The sequence below is a fragment of the Equus caballus genome, chromosome 20 (assembly GCF_041296265.1).
Source record: "Equus caballus isolate H_3958 breed thoroughbred chromosome 20, TB-T2T, whole genome shotgun sequence".
Classification (NCBI taxonomy): Eukaryota; Metazoa; Chordata; class Mammalia; order Perissodactyla; family Equidae; genus Equus; species Equus caballus.
This window is the reverse complement of record NC_091703.1, coordinates 54295881-54319755: the sequence shown is the minus strand read 5'-3', so window position 1 is coordinate 54319755 and position 23875 is coordinate 54295881. Positions and strand designations below refer to the sequence as shown.

General features: G+C 44.5%; 1 protein-coding gene across 7 annotated transcripts in view; it reads left to right on the top strand.

The window, feature by feature from the left end:
* Positions 1 to 23875, top strand: part of ELOVL5 (ELOVL fatty acid elongase 5) — a 68437-nt gene that overhangs the window by 19054 nt on the left and 25508 nt on the right. The window contains exons 1-2 of one of the 7 annotated variants that reach the window (XM_070245685.1): positions 19676 to 19890; positions 20054 to 20284. The exons of 2 other annotated variants lie outside the window; for them this stretch is intronic. The gene's annotated coding sequence lies outside the window, so the exon portion shown is untranslated. Of the gene's footprint in view, positions 1 to 9194; positions 9258 to 19662; positions 19891 to 19940; positions 20285 to 21640; positions 21743 to 23875 lie in introns of those variants that run through there. 4 more of the 7 variants (XM_023625099.2, XM_014734499.3, XM_070245686.1 and 1 more) reach the window with 4 other exon arrangements.

Genomic DNA, 23875 nt, shown 5'->3' with positions numbered 1-23875 from the left:
TTGGTTTGTATTTGGGGTGTGATTAGAGTGTAAACAGAGGGACCTGACCTGGCCTGGGGCTTTCGGGGAGGAGTCAGGCAAGACTTCTCTGAAGTAAACATCTTGCAGCAGAAGTTTACAGCATAAATAGGAATAAGAGGGACGTGGGACAGGTACATAGGATCTGCCCAGGTAAAGGGCGTGGTGGAGAAGGTGGAAGGAAGCAGGTGTGGTCGACGCCGGTGAGCAGGAGGGGAGGGCAGAAGTTGGGCCGGGGAAGCAGGTGTGAGCCAGTGCCTAAAGGGGGTTCTGAACCAAGCAGGGATTGTAGACTCTATCGGCAGAATAAGGGAACACAGCTGAAAGGCTGCAGGCAGAAGTGGCCCGATCAGTTTTGGTGGTTTAAAGAGAACTCTGGCGCAGTGTGGAGATGGATCGGAGGGACAGGAGTGGATGTCTGGAGGCCAGCCGGGAGTCCACGTGAAAGAAAACAGTGCCCTTGTCTTGGATGGTGATGCAGAAGGGAAGATGCGGATGTTTCTGAGGTACTTGGGAGATAGCATCCACAGGCTCAGAGATGACTGAGTGGCTCTGGTACCCTGCTCCTCTGGAACCTGCTGTATCCTTTCATGCCTCTTTTCATGCTGTGACTTCAGCTTGAAATACCCATCAACATTCTGTCTCTCGGCCGTCTGCCTTGTAAAATCCTTAAAACCTGGTCACATGCCACTTGTGGGAAGGCTTCCCTCTTCCCCTGCTCAGAATCCATCCAGTTAGCAAATATTTTTGGAGCATTCCCTAGTTTTAATGTACTTTAAATCACTGCTGACTGGTTTTCTAGTGAAGGCAGAGTGTTCTCTCACGCCAGTTAGACGATTGCTTTAATAAAGTTGAGGTAGAATTTGGAAACTGTCCTCAGGCCCGCTCAGCATCTCAGTTCTTCCCAGAGCGTGGCAGCCCCACTCCTCCTGCTCCTTGGCTAACACTTTCCTTCACGTGGAATACCTTTCCTGCATTCTTTGGCCTCCCCACGCCCGCTGATGCTTTAAGGGGCAGTTCAAGCCCCACTCTTCTGGAACCCTCTCTTGCTGTCCTCTCGCACACCTCCCCCTGTTCACCACGGCCCTCACCCCGGGGCTCTCCCTCTCTTTTACTGGGTGCTATTGTGGTGTTAATTTGCTGTGCATGTGTGAGTCCAGTTATTTTGGGCAATTACAGACTCTTTCAGGTCCACTCCATCCAGAAGAGCACTTATAAATAGTTAGCACACAGAAGTATCTACAGATGGCTCACAATCGTCATGAATTCCCATAGGTGATAGATAAGATATGGGCACTTTTTAAAAAACCAGCATTTGGATGTATCATACATTTGGCTTATGACACAGTAATGGGCATCTTAGCCTAGAGTGTATGTTTTAGTTTGAAGAGTAATACCCAAATGATTCTGCTTTGCTGTATCTTTCTGGAAGTTTTCTTTTTGAATAGGACATCTCAGTGCAGGGGAGGCCGGTTGGTGGTAAAGCCGGTGTGAAACAAACGGCATTTTGGAGGATAAGTTGTCAACTGACGTTCCTGGAAGAACTGAACGGTGGGATAGGGTTTTCATGTTAGAAAGTCGGGAGACTAGAGACCTTTAACCCAGGGCTTTTCTGCGTTTTTTTCGTTCTGTGTGGAATAGGGCTATCAGTGTTCAGTAAAAGTCCTTGGCCTCACAGTAGTCTGTATTTCCAGCCATTGGATGGAGAGAATGGCTTATGTGTGCAAAACCCCACACGCCTTTCCTTGTGTTTGCACATCTTTGAAAGTTCTTCCTTATATCAAACCACAAGCTGGTACTGTTCCTTCTTTGATCCCCTTTGGAGATGGAGAAATTCTGATTTTTTTTTATGATAGCTCATTCCTCAGCTTCTTGTCTTGATCTAAGACTAATTATGGCAAACCACTTGCCAGAGGCGTGGTTTTTTTTTTTTAATCTTTTAACTCTATATATCCATGTTTTTAAAATGTGTATTTAATTACATAAATTTATGTAATTAATATCTAGAGATAGGTCTACAACTGATTTTATTGTATGCTGCATATCCATTGTGTGAAGGGACACGGGAAAAACCCATTGCTCATCCTGGCTCTAGAAACAGATCAGTACAGGACATGGCGGACACATTTCTCACTCTGTATCGTGTTGTCCTCCAGAACACTCAAACCAGAAGTTTCCACTTGAGATTTTTTCAGTCATAGCCTCCCTGAAATGACATTATCACCGTTACTTGCTTTTATGTCATTTCTAAGCATGCCTGTGACCTGAGAATTAATGCAACCTCCTTTATGCTGTCTACAGGACACCAGACTCTTTCTGGTGATTCAGTTGAGTGGGGAAGGAAAACCGCCTCAAGTGTGTGCTCCATAAGCGTTGTAACCAGTTGTCACCCTTGGCTCACTGGCACACTGCCTTGTACACCGTTGTCTGGGTGTTAGGTTGCCTTGGACATAGATTATTCCTCACAAAACCTTGGTTTATTACTTGGGGCCCAGTGGTGTGTTACAGGCACTTGTGAGTTGCTAGTTTGATGCACTTTCCGATTTTCCTAGCAGACTCGGTTCTGCTCGGTGTAATTTCACAAGAGGCATTAAGAGCTCAGGTTGTGGGTCCAAGCAGGCAGGTTTGAATCCCATAAACCGGGGACAGGCTCGGGATCGTGTGCTGTGACTTCTGGTCTGTGAGCCTCCATTTCCTCCTCTGCAAAGTGGGAAAAATAATCCTTCGCAGGGTTACTGAGGAGATTAAATAGTGCACATGAAGTGTGGGGTAGTGATGCGTAGCGCACACTGTGTCCCCCGTTAGTTACTGTTCGGACTATTATCGTCGTTATGTTTTCTGTTTTTAATGATGCTACCAGCCTGAAGCCACGGACTCTCCAAAGAATGAATATTATGGTTTCGTAATGAAATCCTCTTAACTCATTAGTGAGGCGTTACGAGCTATAATGATGAAGATTTGTTTGATGCTGGAACAAATGAGGCCGGAGATAATGCCATTTCATCCTTAGATCTTGGATAGCTTATCCCAGTGCCTGCCTGACGTTTTGCTGATCCAGTTTTCCTTTCCATGTGACAGTTCTTGCAGAGTGGACCACTTGTCGTCATGAGGATTTTTATGACCCGAGTAGGAGTTGGTTGATTCTAAATGGAAGCTGTCGGGTCCTCTGCCACTTAACTTATTCTGCGCGTGGTGACTGGGCTGAAAAGTCCAGGCAAGAGGGCTCTCTGGGGTTTCTCATCCATGTCCTGTGAAGTGCATACGAAATTTCTCTGTGAGCAAGTCCAAATATTTTTCTAACTGCTCACTCCGTGCCTCCACATGGGATTGGAAAAATCAAGCTGTTTTATGATGCTTTGTTGACAATAATACTAATGACATAAACTGAATTTGGCTGACTCGGCTACTGATTAGCAAAAATGGCCTATCTTCTGCAAGATGTTATGTACACAGTTGAAAAGCCAACCGGAAAAGTCATCTTACTTCAAGTTCTTAAATACATGAAACACTAGGTTTTCTTAAAGCTGGTTTTATGGGCCTCTCTTACTAGAAGCGAATTTTCTGTTGTTTTATAGGGCTCCTTTGTGTTTGGGTTCAGTTCAGTTTTTTAAACGGTCCATGACCCTAGATAAAATAGATACTTAACAAGTGCTTTAGCTGTGCTTTTGGTAATCCCTACTTGTTCTCAACAAGGATCACTGCTGTTTATGTAAGACATAATGCTTCTCTCAGAGATTTTAAAAATTGGCAACCAGACTTAGATGCTTGGTTTGAGGGAGAATTTTTGTGGAATGCAGACAATTCTATTTACTAATAACCTGAGAGAGGAAAGACTCTTAACATAAGTGACCAATTAACAACTACCAGTTTATAGTAACAGACTGATCTTTTAGAAAGCAGAGGATGCACAGTTTATTATTCATTTTTCTGTTACAAGCATTAGCTGGGAATGGCTTTTATATAAATTTTCAACATATACAGTGTTTATTCAGCTTTTGGGATTTCTATATGATTTATATTTTTAATATATGCATAGGGCATTTTATATTAGACTAAATTAATGAAAAAATCTTTTTCTTTTCCTTCATGAGATTACGCAGTCCTGGCCAGGGTGGAGTTATATAGGCTTTTCACGTAATCCTGCTGGTGGGAACGTTAATAGGTAAAAGTGTTTTGGAAAGAAATTTTGCGGTATATATTAAGACTGATGTAATTGGCCCGTTTCTGGGACTCTCACTCAAATAAATAATTTTAACATACAGCTGAAGTTTTCTGTGCGAAGATGTTCATCACAACGTTATTGGAGAACAGTAAAAACTTGGAAACAGATCAAATAACTAATAATGGGGGAATAATTAAAGCATTTATATAAATATTGCTTCAGAACTCAAATTAGGGTCGTGAAGAAAGTAATTGCTACAGTGTTGAAACGCAAGATTACAAGTGTTTGTTATTTTAAAGCCGAAAAAAAAGTAGACACAACACAATTACTTATATTTTACATATTTATTATGTAATATTGGCCTAGCTGCGTGCTGAATGCCTCTGTGAAGCATCTCCACTGATTAGGTAAGTCTTTTTTTTTCCCCGTTTGGGGAGAATGTTCCAGGTGGGGACACCAGGCCTCCAGACATCAGCTTCCCTGAGATCACGCTGCTTGTAAACAATAGAAGGGTGAACAGGGTTCCTGCCACAGCCTTGGTTACTTTTTGTTTTTGCTTTAAAATGAAACAAGCTTTTCTCTGCTTTCCAGATTTTCTGCCATAAATGTCCCTTTTTTATTTTACTGTAACGTGGGGAGGCAGTGGGTGTAATGGTGCTATCGCTGTGGCCTTGGATAAATGACTGAATTGCTCTCGGCCTCAGTGGACTCGTCTCTGAGAAGGGAACCTGAGAAAGGGCTGGCATGAGGAGTAAGTGAGATGATCCTTGTAAATTTTACCAGAAAAGCTATTGGTACATAGTAAGGACTCAGTGTTAGTTGCTCCTGTTATACGTAATCATTATGCTCTTCAAAGAAAAGGACTTGAAAATAAGGAAAATCATTTGAAATGGTGGGCTGGGTTAGGTTCCAAGTGGTTGTTAGCTTCTCTTGGAAAGATGTTAATGAGATAGGAGGATGGCTTTAGAAAGCTTCTTTGGAGCAGTCAGTCATTAGCAAACCATTTAGTGGAGGGAAATAGCAATTTGCTAAATAATTCAGCCTCCTGAAGTGTGTAATTCATGTTAGAGCATAGCTGGCTTAATGTTTTCTTAGAACAACAAGAGGATATGAATCCCTGGACAAATGTGTGGCTTAGGTTCCAGCTTCAGCCTGAACTTCTTATACTTAACATTACGAACTCAGTGCGCACTTCATCTTCCAAATTTTTTCCTGGAAGAGAACATGTCAGTACAGTGAATTTCCACTAATTTGCACACTAATAATTCACAGTATATGCCCTGCCTCCTACCTCAACAGGCACTTAGGAAACTGTGTGATGGGGGCCGGCCCCGTGACCGAGTGGTTAAGTTCACATGCTCTGCTTCACCAGTTCGGATCCTGGGCGCGGACATGGCACCACTCATCAAGCCATGCTAAGGCAGCGTCCCACATGCCACAACTAGAAGGACCCACAACTAAAAATATACAACTATGTACCAGGGAGCTTTGGGGAGAAAAAGGAAAAATAAAATCTTTAAAAAAAAAAAGGAAGAAACTGTATGATGGATGTGTGATTAATAAGATCAGTAGCAGAGCAGGACCTTTCTGCGTGATGGTCGGAACTCTCCCCTGTTCCCTTCTTCTGTCCTGCTTGGTCCTGTGCTCCGTAACTCATGAATAGCACCCCCATCCAGGGCGCAGAGTGAGAAGCCAGAGCTGGGGCTTCATCTTGCCCACCCAGAACATCTCTGTGGCCCCTGCGTCCCTTCCCCTGCCGTGGCCTCAGGAAGTCCTCCATCTCTCACGTGGACTCTTGCTCTGGGCTTCTCAGTTGACCTTGATCTGCCCTTCTTGCCAGCCTCCTGCACACCCCCACTCTCACCCCATCTCCCCAGTTTAAAATTAAACACTGGAGCCCTTACCTGCTTCTCCAACATTGTTTTTCACTTTCTCTCCCCTCCCCTCCATCCCCACCCCCACTGGCAAGCCTTAACCCGAAGACACCTGACCCACTCGTCCCTGTGTGAAATTGACTCCTCTTTTTTTATCCCCCTATTAACCTCCGTAGGTGCTTTGTCAAGGCACCTCGATTGCTTCATTAGTTATTTATCGCTTCTCTCTCCCCTGCCTCTCTGGAGACAGATTTACTGTCTTGTGGATTTCTGTTTTGCTGCATTAAATGCATGTTTGGTGGATGCCTGCTGATGATAATAAAAATAGCTGCTGTGAATTGAGGTGCTTGTGCTTTGTGCCAGGTGTTTCATATAATCTCATTTAATCCTCACAATAACTGCATGAGGTATAGGTATTATTATGCACATATTCATAGATCAGGAAATGGAGGTCTGTGCAGGTTTAGCAGGTTACTAAAGATCATATTACACTGTTAAGTGTCAGAGCCCAGGGGAGTGTAACTCAAATTAGACATATTACAGATTATAGTTTCTCGTACAAATAGAATCAGTAGTCCTGTAGGTGCTGTTTCATTATGAGTTAAGTAGTTTAGGGCCCATCTGGAGATCTGTTGACCTCTTACAGCTCTGGTTCTTAATTTGGGGACTGAGGACGCGTAGGATTTTAGGGACCATAAATGTCAGTTTTATCTAAACTCTCTGTCATCTGGGGATAGAGAGAAGGTCTCCTTTGTTTAATCACATTTTCACAATTGACGTGGGGTCCCCAAAAGGTTAAGAATGACTAAGGTAACATTACTTCTGTAGAAAATAGAATACAGAAAACAGAATTTTCTAAAGGCCAGATGACTGGTTTACAAATTAACATCTGGAACACAGCCCTTTAGTAAAGTAGAGATTATGTGTTTTGATAACATGAATGAATGAATGAAAATGATTCATTTTAGTGACTACGGATTTTTAAAAAGCAGCAATTTTCTTTTGACTCTGTAAACAGTCATTCATTTTACCTCTTAAATGGAAAACTACCTCTCTGTTGTGGGCTGGGTGTTTGTGTCCTCTCCCCAATTCTTATGCTGAAGCCCTAACCCCCATTGTGATGGTATATGGAGGTGGGGCCTTCAGGGAAATAGGTTTATAAGAGGTCATGAGGGTGGGGCTTCCATGATGGGATTAGCACCTTTATAAGAGGAAGGAGACCAGAGCCCGATCCCCACCACATGAGGATACAGCTAGGATGTGTCTGTTTGCAAGCCAGGGAGAGCGCGCTCACCAGGCACTGGATCTGCTGGCACCTTATCCTGGACTCTTCAGCCTTCAGAACCGTGAACCTGTTTAAACCTCCTGTCTGTGATATTTTGTTAGAGCAGCCTGAGCTAAAACGTTCTCTCTTCCCTTCTCCAACCTGGTGGCATATATTAAATTGTTCATGTGTATGAAAAAAATCATTGGAGCAAACCACAGTACATTTTAAACGTGTCACTGCTTCTGTAGTCATCTAAATTTTCTTCGAGTAATTGTTTTCATTTGGTTCTGATGAGAAAAAATGTGATCGCTTTTCCAAATTAAAGTGGGATATTGTGTATCATTTTATATCTGCTCCCCACCCACCTGGATTAAATGTTCTTGCCTTTCAGAAGGGTTTGTATGTTGAACTATTGTTAATTTGTGCTGAATTTCTGTGTTTTGAAATGAGCTAAAAATATGGATTCCAATGGGATGACAGCTAGGTTTCTGAGCTTAGGTGAAAGGCCTGTGTTCAGTAGCTCTGCCTGCTGCCATAATGTCTTAAACACATTTGGTGCTCAGTAAAGAAAGGCACGTTGTTAAACAATGATATATGCCATTTTACCACCTAAATTCTTTTTCTAAAATTTTCACCTGATTGACTTCTCCAGGAAAGAATTTTTTCAAGTTCTATACACAGATTGGGGTTTTTTCCCCCTCAACTATATCATTAATTTTTTTATTCTTTTTTTTTTAAAGATTGGCACCTGAGCTAACGTGTTGCCAATTTTCTTTTTTTTCTTCTTCTTCTCCCCAAAGCCCCCCAGTACCTAGTATATCCTAGTTGTGAGTGCCTCTGGTTGTGCTATGAGGGACGCCACCTCAGCGTGGCCTGATGAGCGGTGCCATGTGTGTGCCTGGGATCCGAACCGGCGAACCCTGGGCGACCAAAGCAGAGCACTCGAACTTGAGCTCTCAGCCACAGGGCTGGGCCCTCCTTAGTTTTCATTTTGAGACCTGTTAGTCTCTCTCATGGTGTTCTGGCTCTGGGTGGGCACCTAATTGACTTTATGTTAATTTGATCACTGGCTTCTCTTTCTTCTTTTTCTTACAGCAGAATGGCTTTTATGACAGCTTGGAGTTGAATATTGGTACTTGGGGAGAATTGAAGAGAAAATCTTATTAGCCAGTCAGAATATTCAGTTACATGAATATGACTTGCTAAAATACTTGCAGTTCCACTAAAATGTAATCACTTTACGGCCTGATTCTCAGTATTTCACCTTTAATAGTTGTTACGGGGGTTTTGAACACAGTGGCAGTTGTTGAAAGTAGCGCTTAGTGAAAAGAGAAGCATTGCTAGGAAGAGATCTAATCTTGCTGGAGAATTTCTGCAGAGGGTTACAGAAGAAGTCATCTCAGCCTTTCTTTTCTGGAAAGCCGTCTGCTGTTCTCTGGAGAGCTGTGGGGGCTGAGTGGTTCCTTCCTGTTGACAAGCAGCAGAGGGCCCCCTGCAGAGCACACGGGTGCCGCCTGCCCAGCACCCAGCGCCCACTGCAGTCAGCTGTGGCGTCACAGGATGATTAGTCTCTCCTCTGCACTGTAAAAATGCTTCTTGGGGCTGGCTCCGTGGCCGAGTGGTTAAGTTCGCGCGCTCCGCTGCGGTGGCCCAGGGTTCAGATCCTGGGCATGGACATGGCACCGCTCCTCAGGCCATGTTGAGGCGGCATCCCACATCCCACAACTAGAAGGACCTGCAGCTAAGAAGTACAACTATGTACGGGGGGTGGTTTGGGGAGATAAAGCAGAAAAAAAGATTGGCAACAGTTGTTAGCCCAGATGCCAATCTTTAAAAAAAAAAAAGTGCTCCTTAACCACTTTGTGTTTTTCAGGAGATTGACAAGAAAATGATCCAAAGGATAGAAGAAAGCACAGTTTTTATTTTTCATCATGCAGTAAGCTTTTATTAATATTTTTCATTATCAAAAAACATCTAGAATCTTGACAACTCAAAACTATTGATATCTAAAGTTTTCTATGCTCTGTTTATGAGAATGGAAAGTGGTGAGGAAATAACTGATTGCAGGAACTTATCATTTAAAGCCATAGAAGCATAAAAGATTTACAGATTTATTCCGATTATCTATGCCTACTCCTCCGCAGTCCTGTAAAATGGGACTTGACGTTCGTAATTCTGACTCTGAAACACTTTAAGATCACAGAGTGCCTCTGAATCATCAAAGATTAAATTTGATTCAGGAAGGTGTTATTTGATGATTTTCTTACTTGGTCAAAACTGGCCTGTGTGAGTTGTATGGTCCCTTGAAGAGCATCAGAACGTTAGAGCAAACCAGTATTCCCCATTGCCTGAGCAGTGTGGATAAATAAGCATTTACTGGGAAGCTAAGTTAGACTGTAGTCAAAATTAAAATAGTGGAAACACCAGCATTTAGGTGAAGTGTTAAGCTTTCGTGAACAGAGTCATAGTTCACACTATCCCTCTCCAGCAAAAACCTTCCTTTACAAACAGTAGCATTTCACAAACAGTGAGAAGTCATGACTGTGTGTGATTGAGTTGGGCAGAGGGGATGGTGGTTGAATTTGTTTTAAAAATCGTATGCTTAGTCTTGTTTATTGGTTTGTTTTCCTCACTTTTGTGGGTCTTTTTTAAAAGATGTAACTTTTTGTTTTGAGATAATTATGGATTCATAAACAGTTGTAAGAAATAATAGAGATCCAGATACCCTTTGCCCAGTTTCTGCCAATGGTAACATCAGTGTCACAACCAGGATACTGACATTGGTACAGTCGAGATAGAGAATGTGTGCATCAGCACGTTGCCCTTTATAGCCACCCCTGCTCCCCTCCTGCCTGCACGCCATCTCTAACCCCTGGCGACCACTAATCTCTTCTCCATCTCTATAATTTTGTGATTTCAGAAAGGTTACATAAGTGGATTGTCTTTTTCTCTCAGCATAATTCTCTGGAGCTTCTCCCAGATTGTTACGTGTATCAGTAGTGTGTTCCTTTTTATTGCTGAGTAATGTTCTGTGGTGTGGATGTACCATTGTTCGTTTAATCATCTACCTGTTGAAGAACATCTTGGTTGTTTCAGTTTGGGGCTGTTACAGATAAAGCTCCTGTGAACATTCATGTACAGGTTTTTGTGTGAACCTAAGTTTTTGTTTCTCTGGAATAATGCCCACTCCTGTCCCGTAGTTTATTTAGCAGGTTACTTTTAGTTGGATATATAAAGGTCCCCCACCCCTGTTTTCTGCCGTTACATCTCAGATGACAATCTTATAGGTAGATCTTAATGCATATCTGTTTTTATTTCCTTAGTGTAAAGATTTCTAGAAGTGGAATTGAGTATACAAAATTTTAAAGCTTTTATTTGTTTTAAGTACCTCTCCTTTTTTAAAGTTTATTTTTAATCTTTTTAAGTGCATCTAATTCTAGAGCATTTTCATTATCTGAAAAACTCCATACACATCAGCAGTTACTTTCCATTCCCCTCACCCACGGCCCCTGGCAACCACTCATGTACTTTCTGTCTATGGATTTTCCTGTTCCGGACGTTTTGCAGAAATGGACTTGTACGATATGTGGCCTTTTGTGACTGGCTTCTTTTCCTTAGCATAATGTTTTCAAGCTTCATCCATGTCATAGCATCTATCGTACTTCATTCCTTTTTATGGCCGAATAACATTCTGTTGTATGGATGTGCTCTGTTTGTTTTGTTTATTATTCATTTGGTGGTCATTTGGGGTGTTTCCATTTGGGAGCTATTATAAATCGTGCTGGTGTAAATATTTGCATGCAGGTTTTTATGTAGACATATGTGTTCATTTCTCTTGGGTATATACCTAGGAGTAGAATTGCTGGGTCATATGGTAGTTCTGTGTCTCACTTTTTGAGGACCTGCCAAAGTTTTCCACAGCAGATGCACCATTTGACAATCCCACCAGCAATGTATGAATGTTCCTGTTTCTCCATACCTTGTCAACATTTGTTATTGTCTGTCTTTATCCTCTTTGCCATCCTAGTGGGTGTACGTGGATCGTTTTAAAAGAGAAAGGACCAGAGCTGTTTGGGCAACGCTAACTTGCTGCTGGTTGGCCCTCCTGACTTACCAGGAATGCACGCCGCTCGTGCACTGCTCAGGTTGAGTTCCCAGTGATAGCGGAAGCTGTCTCTGAGCTGTAGAAGAGGAATTACGAAGCTTCCTGACCCTGCAGCCGGAGCACTTGACTTGGTGTGCCGCTCTGTGAGGAGCCCACCCGTTCACGCCCCGCAGCCCTTGAGCCAGCTGGAGGGCCTGCGGAGGCCGGGGGAGGCCAGGGGAGGACCTGCTGGCTCTTTGGACTCTGTTGCTATTTTGAAACAGAAGTTTGCAGAAACTCTTAAGCTGAAAAGTTCCCATGCTAGTTTGTATCGTAGAACAGCAATTGTTTTACTCTTTCACAGGAAAAACAAGTCTTTCTTGGATACTGTAAGATAAAGACTAGAAAGGCTTGTGGTTTTCATTTTCATGAAAATTCATTGCAGATCATACGCTGCCAAAATGGTAGCTTTAAAATGTATTTTTTAAAAAATCCACTGTGTGGTGATTTGCAGGACCCAAGGTTTGGACATAGTGGGGTAACCAGCTCTTCCCAGGGGACCCGGGACTTTCCTAATTTTTTTGTTCTTCTAGATTTTTGCATCCCGGGAAAACCCCCAAGTTCCAATAAGCCAGGACAATGGTGCTCCCTAAACCTGCAGTAAACAAAGTGGCTCTGTTTGTTGTTTGCCCAAGTTACTTAAAGTCCCTGAACTTCAGCTTCCCCATCTAGAAAATGGGGGTAATTCCTTATTGAGTCTTCGAAAAGCTGGGTATACAATAGACAGTGTTAGCCCCTTGTCTGCTAAGCTTCAAGCTAGTAATAAAAGTGTTGGATTGTTTTCAAAAACAAATTCTGTGCTTTAGATAACAAGCCTTTTTCATTTCCTTCCTAGATCCAATTAAATCGGGGCGGGGGGGGGGGTGGGGAGCATTTATTTTCAGCGCCATGCTTCTCGTTGGTACCTGGATTATGTGTCTTAACCAAAAGGAAAGCTAGCAAGGGGAAGAAGAGTCGACTTTTAAGAATCTCTTCCACCAACCCCACTGACCTTGTTAATTTCTAAGCCTTTTATCTATTCCTGAGTAACAAAATATTGCAAAATTTGGTCCCTTAAAACAGGAAACATTGATCTCACTGTCTCTGAGGGTCAGGACACCCAGAGAGGATTAGCTGGGGCGTTCTGGTTTAGGGTCTTTCATGAGGTTACAGTTGTGGCTGCAATCATCTGAAGCTGCCTGGGGCCAAAGGATTCGCTTCCAAGCTTCCCTCAGGGGGTCGTTGGCAGAGGGTCTCAGTTTCTTTCCACACTGGCCTCCCCAGAGGACTGCTTCCCCAGAGCTAATGATCTGAGAGGCAGAGAGAGAGAAACATACTGCCTGACCAGGGTGAAAGTCACAGTGTCTCCTATAACCTAATCCCAGAAGTCACATACCGTCCCTTTTGCTGTGTTCTGTTGGTCACACACACAACCCTGGCTCGATGCAGGAGAGGATCATTGGGGACCATCTGTGAGGCTGCCTTCCACAGGTACCAAGTTCACTCGGAGAGGCCTTGACTCTAATGCAGGTAATGCGGCTAATAGGAAGTGGCTCGGTTTAGGACTGATGATAACAGGGCCCACGTCTCAGCCAGTGTCCAGACTCTTCCCATGCCCACCTTGTCTCCGTGCAAGCAGTATATGCGGTTGGCTGTGGCCACGTATGTGACATGAGGTTTGGCAGCTGCAGCCACTCATTGGCACCCCATGCTGCTCCAGTTCAATATAATTACACAAGTAGTTCCTAAATTCCTTCTTTGTGCCAAGAACAGCTGCTGGGGATTACAGAGAGCAAGCTGGATATGTTCCCTGGCCTCAGTGAGCTTTACAAACTCGACCACCGCTGATGGCTGGCTCGGGAAGTGGGGACGCGGTTAAGGAGTGTCTTCTACTGACAGTAGTATTTTTTATGACCACATTCCAGAATAAAGAGCTTGCTCTACTTAATGTGGTGGTTCTATGTGGTGGTTCTATGTGGTGGGTCCTCTGTAACACAGTGTTTGAAAGATAGGAGAACTCATCTCCTAACTTAATGGGGTTTTATTTCAGCTTGAGAGATTGTTGGAAAAGAAATGATTTTTTTTTTCCAGCTAGTGGACTTAGAGTAAACAGGGAATTGTAACTGGGTTTGTGGGAATGAAACATACTTTGTCTTTGACCACCATCCTAGTCCAGACCCTGTCATTGTGATACAATCCGTGGATACTGTCTGGGTGACCAAACTTCGGGAGCTTCAGGGGATTTAGTTAAGAGTCCAGAAGCCTAATTTACATATACAGCAGTGAGTGGTTCCCAAGAAGATGGCTTCTCCAAGTTACCTAAGGAACTTGTCTTTTTTTTTTTTAAGATTTCATTTTTTCTTTTTCTCCCCAAAGCCCCCCAGTGAATAGTTGTGTATTTTTAGTTGTGGATCCTTCTAGTTGTGGCATGTGGGACACTGCCTCAGCATGGCTTGATGAGCGGCGCCATGTCCATGCCCAGGATCTGAACCCGTGAAACCCTGGGCTGCCGAAGCAGAGGGCATGGACTTAACCATTCAGCTTCGGGCCTGGCCCCGGAATTTTTCAAAAAGACAAATTTCTCAGCCTCGAGACTGTTGAATCAGAATTTCTAGGGGTGGGTCCTAGAAATCTTTTTAAAGCTCTTGAGTGATTCTGAGATGCAGAGACATTTGAGAATCCATTGGTAAGAAACTCTAAAAGGCCTGCAGGCATTCATTCATTCACTCATTCGTTCATGGTGTCAACCAGTAATCAACAGTCTGCCAGGCATAGATCCAAGCTCTCTGAGTACAAATGGGACTATCAGAGGCGCTGCCCTTGAAGAGCTTAGAGCTTAATGGGGGTTGTGAACAAAGGAACAGATAATTACAGTATAACCAGTAATCACAACACTTAAAAAATAAGCCTATAATTTTGTCACCAAGTGAGATAGCATGGAAGTGATGATGTGCATACAAGAACGAGGCCAAGGAAGATTGTCGCTCCGTTTTCCAACATCTTCCCATCTAGGTCTGAATTACAGAGATTGCTCACGCCTTTATTACCAGGCATCATGGGTGAATACAACTGGTTTTAGTTCTTGTTTTTTTTTTTTTAACTTGATAATATTATTTAAAATTAAGTTAATTCTATATCTTATTCTCATGGATAAAGTTATAAGAACTCAAACAATATTAATAACATACTGTCACCATCCTCTTAACAATAAACATGTGAAGATGCTCCCTTGAAAGGCCACATGGGGTATTTTAAGAGCAGTAGGTCATAGGGTAGAAGACCTAGGGTCAAATTTTAGCTCCACCCAAGCTCTGTGCCCTTTGGCGGCTCAGTCACGTCTCCAATTGTAGTAAGTGAATGAATTCATTGGGCATCTCCTTTATGCTGGGAGTACAAAAAGGTGTCAGATCCAGATGGATTTCTGCTCTGTACTATGGGTGGTGGGAACACTGATCTTGTCTTCCACTCACAGAGAGGTCAATGACCAGCATCCCCTTAATATTCCAGAGGAATTTATCTAGAGATTCAAAAGTCCCTGGATTCACGAGTATCATTATGCCATGAGATTCCCTCCAAAGTGGAAGAAAACACAGCTGTGAAGTGTGGATATATATGAGCAGGTTTCATTGCCCATGAACTTTGCAGAAAATTCCGATTTATGGCTTAGCAAAACTCTTCATTAACATTGAATGTGAAATTGGTCAATACCAAAAGTTTTTGTAATGATGATAATGGAGATAGGTTTGCAGCACTTCCTGTGTGCCATGCACTAAGTATTTTACATATATTAACTCATTTAATCACATGAGGAAGGGAGAGTAACTTGCCCAAGGTCACACATCTAGTAACTGGAGGAGCGGGGATTTGAACCTGGGCTGTCTGGCTCCAGAGGGTGTGCTCCTACCCACTGCTACACCAGAGTGATTGGCCCACAGGTGTCTTTGCATACTTCTTACTACTTTGATTTTTAGTAGGGCATGGGTCATGTCTGTCTTTGTCACTGTTGTTTTCTTAACAAGCAGTATACTGCTTGGCACATGGTAGGCATCCATTAAATATTTGTTAACTCAGTGAGTCAGCGCCTTTCGAATGACTGGTGGCGTGAACAGCGGTCATTTTGAGAATCACCGGGAGTGCAGAAATAAAACTGGCCATGGGGCTGACCTGAGCCCGGCACTCATGGGTCTCTTACCTTGTCTCACTGCAGCCTTTGGGGGATTAATTAGTTACTGTCAGCAAAGCTCGCTGTGAGAGCAGAGTTCTAAGTCCGTTCACAGCAATCCGGCCTTCGTCCGCCAGCAAGGAGCATTCTGTGTGTAGGTTAGTGTTGTCTTTTTCCAAATGACGGAGCGTGCTTCCACCCAGGCAGAAGTCATCACTGGCTCTTGTTCTTCCATTTTCAAGTAAAAGTTAAGTCATCATCTTTAAGGTAATAAAACTCTACAGGAGTAATTTTCTCCAGTAAACTCCTTTCCCAGTGCTTGCTGGGTAAGTGGATCGGTGTGTGGGATCCTTGTCTGTCCCACCTGAGGACTAGGGAGGAACTTTGAACTTGACGGTCCGTTCTCTTCTTTAGCTGTGAGTAGGAATTCGCCTAGAATACTGTTCTAGGATCGTGTTAGTCTCTGCTCACTGCTGGAAAAACCGTCCACATCGGCGTTTCTTCCTTCAGGAATATAGAACCTTCCTAATCTAGAAAAATAAATCTCTGTCTCTTGAGTGGGGAAGAAACTGTTGCATGTTTAAGAGGGGTGTGGGTGTGTGTGTTATCGTTTTGGTGTTTGTTTCTTTTGCACCTTGTAAAATGCCTTTGCTGATCATGTAACAGACAAGACTAGAACATTTCCATTAGAATTCCAGATCACCAGCATGGGGGAACTTTTCCCTGAGGAAATGCCTTCTGTAACTAGGTTTAGTCCTTGTTCTAGGAAGCTGCCATGGTGGGCTCTTGAGTGTCAGTGCTTAACACTGTTTTCCCTCCCTTTTGTTTTGTAATAGCAGGCAAATCTCCTCACTTGTAGTGTTACCCACAGATAATTGTTGCACGCATTGAACAAATGGGAGTACTTGCTGTTCATGAATTTGGGCTTTAACCGAAATGGTACAGAGTATGTTCCTATAATACCTGAGAACATAAGTATCCAAGTCATATGAAAATAGAAATTGCTGTGTGCTAAATGAGTTGTCCAGCCAGCAGAACTACAAGAGGCCGAAGGGGAGCCTCTAACCTGTACCCTGGGCCTGGGAGAAGGGGTTGGAAGTGAAGACAAGGAAGGGCAGGGAGGAGGCACCACAGGTAATTCACATCACAAGAAAGCCACGGTGGTGCCTTGCCCCTGCTTTAGCAAATGTCCGTCTCCAGCCATGGTTAAAAGAGTGCTTTTTAAGTAATGGGTGGCAACCAAGGAGCTGGAAGATTAGGGCTTCTCTTTTAACCTGTCTAATCTTATTTTTGTACAAATGCTGTTGCAACACGTACATTTCCCCCCAGCTTGTCCATTATACCAGAATAAGGTCGTTCGGCCTCCTTTCACCACGGAGCTACCCTGTAGCCGTGCTTCTGTGCGCATCAGTGCTCTCGTTTTCCAGTTACTTATCTAAGGTCCCGAACAGGGCTGTGTTCTTTTTCTACGCGTATGATGGATGGTGGGAGAAAATGCCTCCGTCGGGGTACACTCGGCCCTCTATATCCACGGGTCCTGCATCCATGGATTCAACCACACGCAGATTGGAAGGCCCACGATGATTGCATCTGCACTGAACGTGTACAGAATTTTTTTTCTTGTCATTCCCCAAACCATACAGTATAATAACTATTTACGTCGTGTTTACATTGTATTAGGTATTATAAGTAATCTAGAGATGATTTAAAGTATACGGGAGGATGTGTGTAAGTTATATTCAAATACCACGCCATTGTCTATAAGGGGCTCGAGCGTCTGTGAATTTCTTATCCTGGGGGATCCTGGAACCAATCCCCTCGGATTCTGAGGGATGACTGTATTAACAAGAGTTTGTTATGCCTTTGGAATGGAGGTTAGAAAGTAGGGGAACTCTCCGAGGAAAAAAGAGTAAGCATGGGTTCCTGGGCTGTCAGAATGACGGTACCGCTGTCGATGTGGCAGATAATTTCTCTTGAGCCAAGATTTAATCTGAGTTACATTATTTAGATGCTGACATTCGAAAAGGATTCTGTTGTCGATTCACTTTCATATGTGAAAGCTTGTTAGTACTTAGATGTTCTTTCCTTTGTGGTCTCTATGACAGTGTTTTCTGTCTTAAAATTTCTGAGCAAAGTGTGGTTGTTTTCCTCTCATTCCAGAGCTGATTTTCTCCAACCTAGAAAAACCTTCCAAGAAACAGCGTTGTGACTACCAAATTAACACACCATATAACTTTTTGTGTCACCGGCCGCCAACCTGGAGACTGTTCCCGTGCCCGCTTAGCACAAATTGACTGTTAAAAGGGAGGACTGGGTAGGAGAGAAGAGCAGATGGCGGGAAATTTCCTCCCGACCGCTTGTAGCTGGTCAGCTCAGCTCAACTGACTTATTTTCAGATGAACTGTGAGAATTCAAAAAATAAATAAGACAGGATGCGATGAGGAAGTTATGCTAACCAGAAGGTAAATGTCTGCAATAAACATCTTTTTAAGCCAAAAGCAGGGTAACTTGACTGATTTCCTAGGAAATGGGCTTTCAGAGCAAGCTGCCTGCTCCCTGCCACCATTGCCTCAGTGGCAACAAGAACCAAACCTGGGCTCTAGAGAGCTTTCCTGCGAAGCTTTAGAGTGAGCGGACTGGTTCTGGGTTTAGGAAATTAACTTTCTTTACTATACTAAGTTTCTTTTTTTAATCTTGATGTCTTTTGAAACAGGTTTACTCTAAGATCCCAGTCCTTTTCATTTGCTGAGCAGCCTTCACACTTTCTCCTGCTCCAGATAGAGATGGCCGTGGTGACTAGCATTTGCATTTGGGATAGATAACTTCATCCTGAGAATTGTGATGGAGGCTGCTTACTGTGCCATCTCTCGTTCACGCCCCCACCTTGTTCCATTGCCCCCCCCACACACCTGTTCCCCATTCTCTCCCATTTTATTGTCCCTCCTGGGAGCCAAATGGAAGGGAAGAGGGACTGCTTTGCCGTAGAGCTTATTGTAGTGTCTTTGTTCAAACACGCCTTCAGCAGACTCTCTTTGATCTTAGATCAGAGTGAACACTGATGCCTGTTTAACCTCCCGCGGACCATCCACCTGGGCACACTGCTCCTGGAGAGAGCTGGCTGACAGATGGATTTTTCCACATGAGCAGGGCTCTCTATGGAGGATGCGGGTTTGCCCTTTTGTGCTTTGCTTGCGTCAGTCTTCCAGGTTTCTGTAGTTCGTGTGTGGTAGTTCTGACCTTTCTCCTGAGTTGAGCCTGAGGCTCATCTCTATCCTGGAGCCCTGAGGACGTGTACCAGCCACTTGCCCCGGGATACAGAACTCATCCTTCACTCAAGTGAGGGTGTGCTGACTCTCACATCCTCTTTTAATCTAGGGTAATTTAGAGAGAATGACCAGCTCCAATTAATTTTTTTAATGAGCTACTTATGATGAGGGACAATTATCATACAGCTGGGTGGTTACCAGAAACACACCAGAATTTCATAGTGGGAAGTGGCTTTCAACTAAGAGTGTCTTTTGGAAAATGTGCATGAAAGAGGAATTCTTTAAAATCTCTTGTAATTTCCCTGCCTTTCTTTTCCAGCCCTGTTCTGTTTTCATTGTCATCATTTTCTGTGTGTGGCCTTGAATTAGTGAATAGCTTTTGGATACTGTTATGGTTGGCTTTTTTTTTTTTTTTTTTTTTAACAGATCCTTTTAGTCCCTGTCAGGACCTGTACGTCTGGGAAGTCCCGTAGATGGAGTGGGTGTCACAGACTCCTGGTTAGAGAGGCTGGGGAAGCGATGCTTGGCTTGGTGTGAGCATGAAGCTGGTTCCTGGGAGGTGCCGACCATCCCCAGCCATGTCCCTTTTCCTGTCTGCCTGTGGGGAATCAGCCAGATCAAAGAATGGCTTATTCTTTTGCTGCATTTAGGACCAGAGCTCCCCTTCCATGGGCCCAGCGCCTGGGCTTGGTCCCTGCTAGTACAATTGTACAGAGGCAGCTGTGTTCCCACTTGGCCCAGCTCGCCCAGGCTGCCTGGAGGGTGACTCAGGTTGTTAGGAAGTGAGATCACTGGCCACACGCAGCTGGGAAGGTGGAGGAACCGTAGCGGCCAGGCAGGCTGCAGGCTGGCAGTGCGGGTAGACCACTTACACAAAGTAGGTCATGCCGTTCCCACGGTTCCAGATCACTAGGCAAAGTGTCCGGTTGTGCAGAGCCCTGTGCCCTTTAGAAAAGTACAGAAGAGTGTAGCTCGGCCCACAGGCCACTCAACAAGTGCCAGTTCACCAGCCTGGCAGGTAAGACGTCATTGCCGAGACCTCCTGTATGTTACCGGTCACAGCAGATAGGCTCTGCCGGGCGGTGGGGGAGAAGAACAGGGTGCCGCAGCAGGCTGCAGCCGGGAGATGGGGCACGGTGCAGCAAGGGCAGTTCACGATCGGCACCTTCCTCTCTTCCCAGCCTGGTGGCCGCTTGCTCTCTGCAGGTTGTGCTGTGTGATTGGTTTTTACGGACCACTACAGAGCGAGGTCTGGGCCGCCACGCAGCACGTGGAAGGCAGGCAACCCGCCTCACTGCCCACCCACCATTCCAGCCCTGCCTGTGGTCCTGGAGCCTGCCCAGTCGCCTGGCCTCGGGGCCATAGCACCCACCTACGCCTCTAACTGGAGTGCCCTTTCTCTTGATGGACAGGTAGCTTGCTCTCTCATGCAGGTCTCTGCTCTGGTGTCACCTTCTCAGGGTGGCCTTTTCTAACAGCATCTTTCAAAGTAAGCTTCTGTGCCGTGACCCCATTAGCCTGCTTTATTTTTTCTTGCTTAACAGTTACTTTACATACGTACTATGTGTGTGTGTGTATTTCTCCCCCAGCCTGCAGTATCCCTCAGGGCCTTAGTAATGGGCACCTGGCAAGGGTGTGGTATGAATGAAGAAGCGAACACGTGGTGTCGAGGGGCCTAGGTACATGGCTGGCCAGACAGAAACGTGACATCGTGCTGAGTGAACGACGAGAGTAAACCTTTGAAGATGTCTCTTAGTAACCGGTGTGGAAACAAACAGCCCTGTCTGAGAACATTACGGTCCATGTCCAGTGGGGGCGTAGTAGGGAGAGTTTGGGGAAAACACTTAGCCTGTCTGAGTCCAGCCCAGAATCAGGCCTGTGATTCACAGGTCAGGACTGTGCTGATTGCCCTGTGTTCCAGGGGCCTCCCCTCTACCCGTCCTTTCCTCCTTTTCAACATAGGCATTTCAGGAATCACGAGCAGCCTCTTTGAAAATTATTATTTTCCACGTATGTTCTTTTAGAGAATGTTTTGCTAGCTATTTCCTATGTTCCTAAGTTTGGTTATGAAAAGTTCTGTGAACCTCAGAGAAGAATTCTCAAGCTGAGAAGAAGTGCTGAGAACAGATGTGCTGTTATTGACAAGATCCCCTCCCACTTGCTTCTGCAGAGAACGCGTTCCGTCTCGGAAGATGCAGGAGTGCTCCTGTGCCTGCCAGCTTCCGAGGGCCTCAATTCCAGATTACTCAGGACAGATGGCTTGTAACAGAATTCTCCGATATCTCAAAATACTGCATTCCACACTCTCTTTGGTCGCCTGGTGCTGGGCCCAGCACTCTTGGACTGAAATTTTCCTTCTGTTCCGTCAAGCTGCTTTTCTGGTGCCGTGATGTTAGCCTGGGTTCTCAGGCTGAGCTCTGTCCCAGGCATGGTTGTCCTTGTAATAACAGGTCATTTATAGCGATTCCTGGGCCTCATTTTTTTTTTCCAAGTCCATGGATGATCTTCCCCCCAGTTCCACCCCACAGGTCTGTTTCCCATCATTTTTAAACATCTCTTTACTCTTGTTTCAGCTTTTCTATATCCTCCTTACATAGAAACCAAAACTGGTTCCGGCCCTCTGAAAGGCCTCCTAGTTAAAAACTAGAATGATTACCTTACTGCTTTTGCCGGGTATTTTCCTGATGTTAGAGCCCAGGATACGGTGACTTGCGTGTTGTTTTCACAGCTTGGTATTGACTGTGTAAATACGGTTTGTTGCAGTGTGCATCAGTCCAGCACCTGCTCACTTGCAGACTGGATTTTGGTTTTGGTTGACCGCGCCCAGCTGCTTCCCCATCGTGAGTGTCTAGTTTGTTCTGGGTCTCCAGGTATGGTCCTTTGTGTTCCTCTCTGTTTGCCAATCCTTTGTTCACAGCAAATGCTTGCTATTTGTGTATTTAATTAGTACGTCCATCTTAGCCTTGTCTTTCTGGTTTAGATAATGTCTCATACCAACAAGTCCTCTCTCTCCCGAGATGGTATCAGCTCCCCCATCCTCCACTGCTGTCCCCCAGGGATGTTAGGACTTGAGGCGGACACTGTGGGTTGTCATGACGACTGGGGGCTCACTGATGGCATTTAGTGGACAGGCGCCAGGGACGGAATGCCAGCGGTGTCCCAGCTGGGAAGCACGGGCAGCCGCAGATGGTTGGCACTGTTCATTATGGAGTTGGACCTCTGGCAAGCATACTGTAGGAAACAGTAAGGGCTTACTCTGCATACCAGCCACCGCTCTTGAGGACCTGTGTGTATTGAATCGTGTGATCTTCTGAACAACCTAAGAGGCAGTTTCTTTACTGTTTACCCCCATTTTACAGATAGGAGGTTAAATAATTTGTCCAAAGTCACATTTCTAGTAAGTGGAAAAAATATTTCAAAGCCACATTGTCTGTTAGGGAGCTCAGCATTGAACCACTCAGTCACCTGCCAGCCTGTTCTGCCTCACACCTGCTCTCAGCCCCTTTGTGCTTAATACCTGATTATTCTACGTTTAACGTGACCATTAATAAACTGTGTACTCCTCTGTAATAGCAGGATCTAGATTTAAAGTGTCTTCGAAGAATCTGTCCGCAGTGGGCAGCTTGTCCATCAGTAATTCAGTCCAGTAGTCATGGTGTTCATGACTTTGTATGTCCGTGAGCTGTGTCTTTATTCACTTTTTATTGGGGTTCAGAGGACCCTGTGCCCTCCATATATACTCATGCGACAGGGACGCATTCTGAGAAACGCGTCGTTAGGTGCTTTTGTCGTTGTGTGATCACAGAGTGCACTTACACACACCTAGCTGATATAGCCTACTACATGCCTAGGCTCTCTGGGACTAATCTTATGAGACCGCCGTCATTTACGTGGTCAGTCGTCAACCAGAACGTCATTACGCAGTGCATGGCTGTGCATGGCCTACTGTCCATCACGGATGAAGTTAAATTGTGTTAGAGTGATTTCAATTCCATAAAAACATGACTATTGTTTTCCAAAACTTGCATTTGCCAGATGATTTTCAATAGATGATGAAAAAATTAGATACCATTAAGTTATTTTTTAACTGCAGGACTTCTCATAGCCTGTGATAGATGCAGCATTTCTTATTTAAGGGTTGGGTTCTTCTTAAGAGGAATTCTGTTGAGGAAATGCAACGCTAACCAATTCTCTTCTAGATGTTCTAGAATTTCTGTCCCCTCAAGAGGTTCAGTCTGGAGGAGAAAAATGGCTCAAGACCAGAGTGGCCTTCAGAGTACAATTTGTCTAAAAGATGTTTAATTTTTGAATATCAGAAGTGATCTAGTGCTGTGGTTGTGTAACTATGGAGGGACAGAGGTGACATACCTAATTGTTGGCACTTGGATGTGTGGGTGCTGGTGGCTTCCTGGTTTCCAGCCATGGGTTGAGGGAGTCGTACCCTCCTCTGTTCTGCCCTGGGGCTGGACAGATGTCAGGACAGAACCCTACTACCTCCTGCTCTCAGAGTATCTTTGATGGCCTTACCATCTCTGTCTCACAACTGGCTGGATTGGCTCAGTTGTGACTACTGCAACCCTTTGGGTAATTTCCTGGATAAAGTAGTTTATCCTAAATTAGCCAAAGAATGCGAACACTTCAGTGTTGCAAGCCAAGGAAGAGGAGTAGCATTAAATGATTAACAGCTTAGTTAATAAAACCGATTTTACCATTGCTCTTGGGACGTAAAATACTTGTGGTTATTTCTATGAGAGTAATGACCAGGAAAGTTGAAAATATATGCCTCCCAACTTTAATGTAGGGAATGTCATCAGTATACAGATGCAAAATGCTGCGCTCCCCTCTAACTGTAATTCTTAAACTGGGGGGAAATGTAGGGAGCTATAAAATCCTAGAGCCAGCCCTGGTGGTCTAGCGGTTAAGATCTAGCGCTCTCACTGCCATGGCCCGCTTTTGTTTCCCATCAGGGAACCACACCATCCATCTGTCGGTTGTCCTGCTGT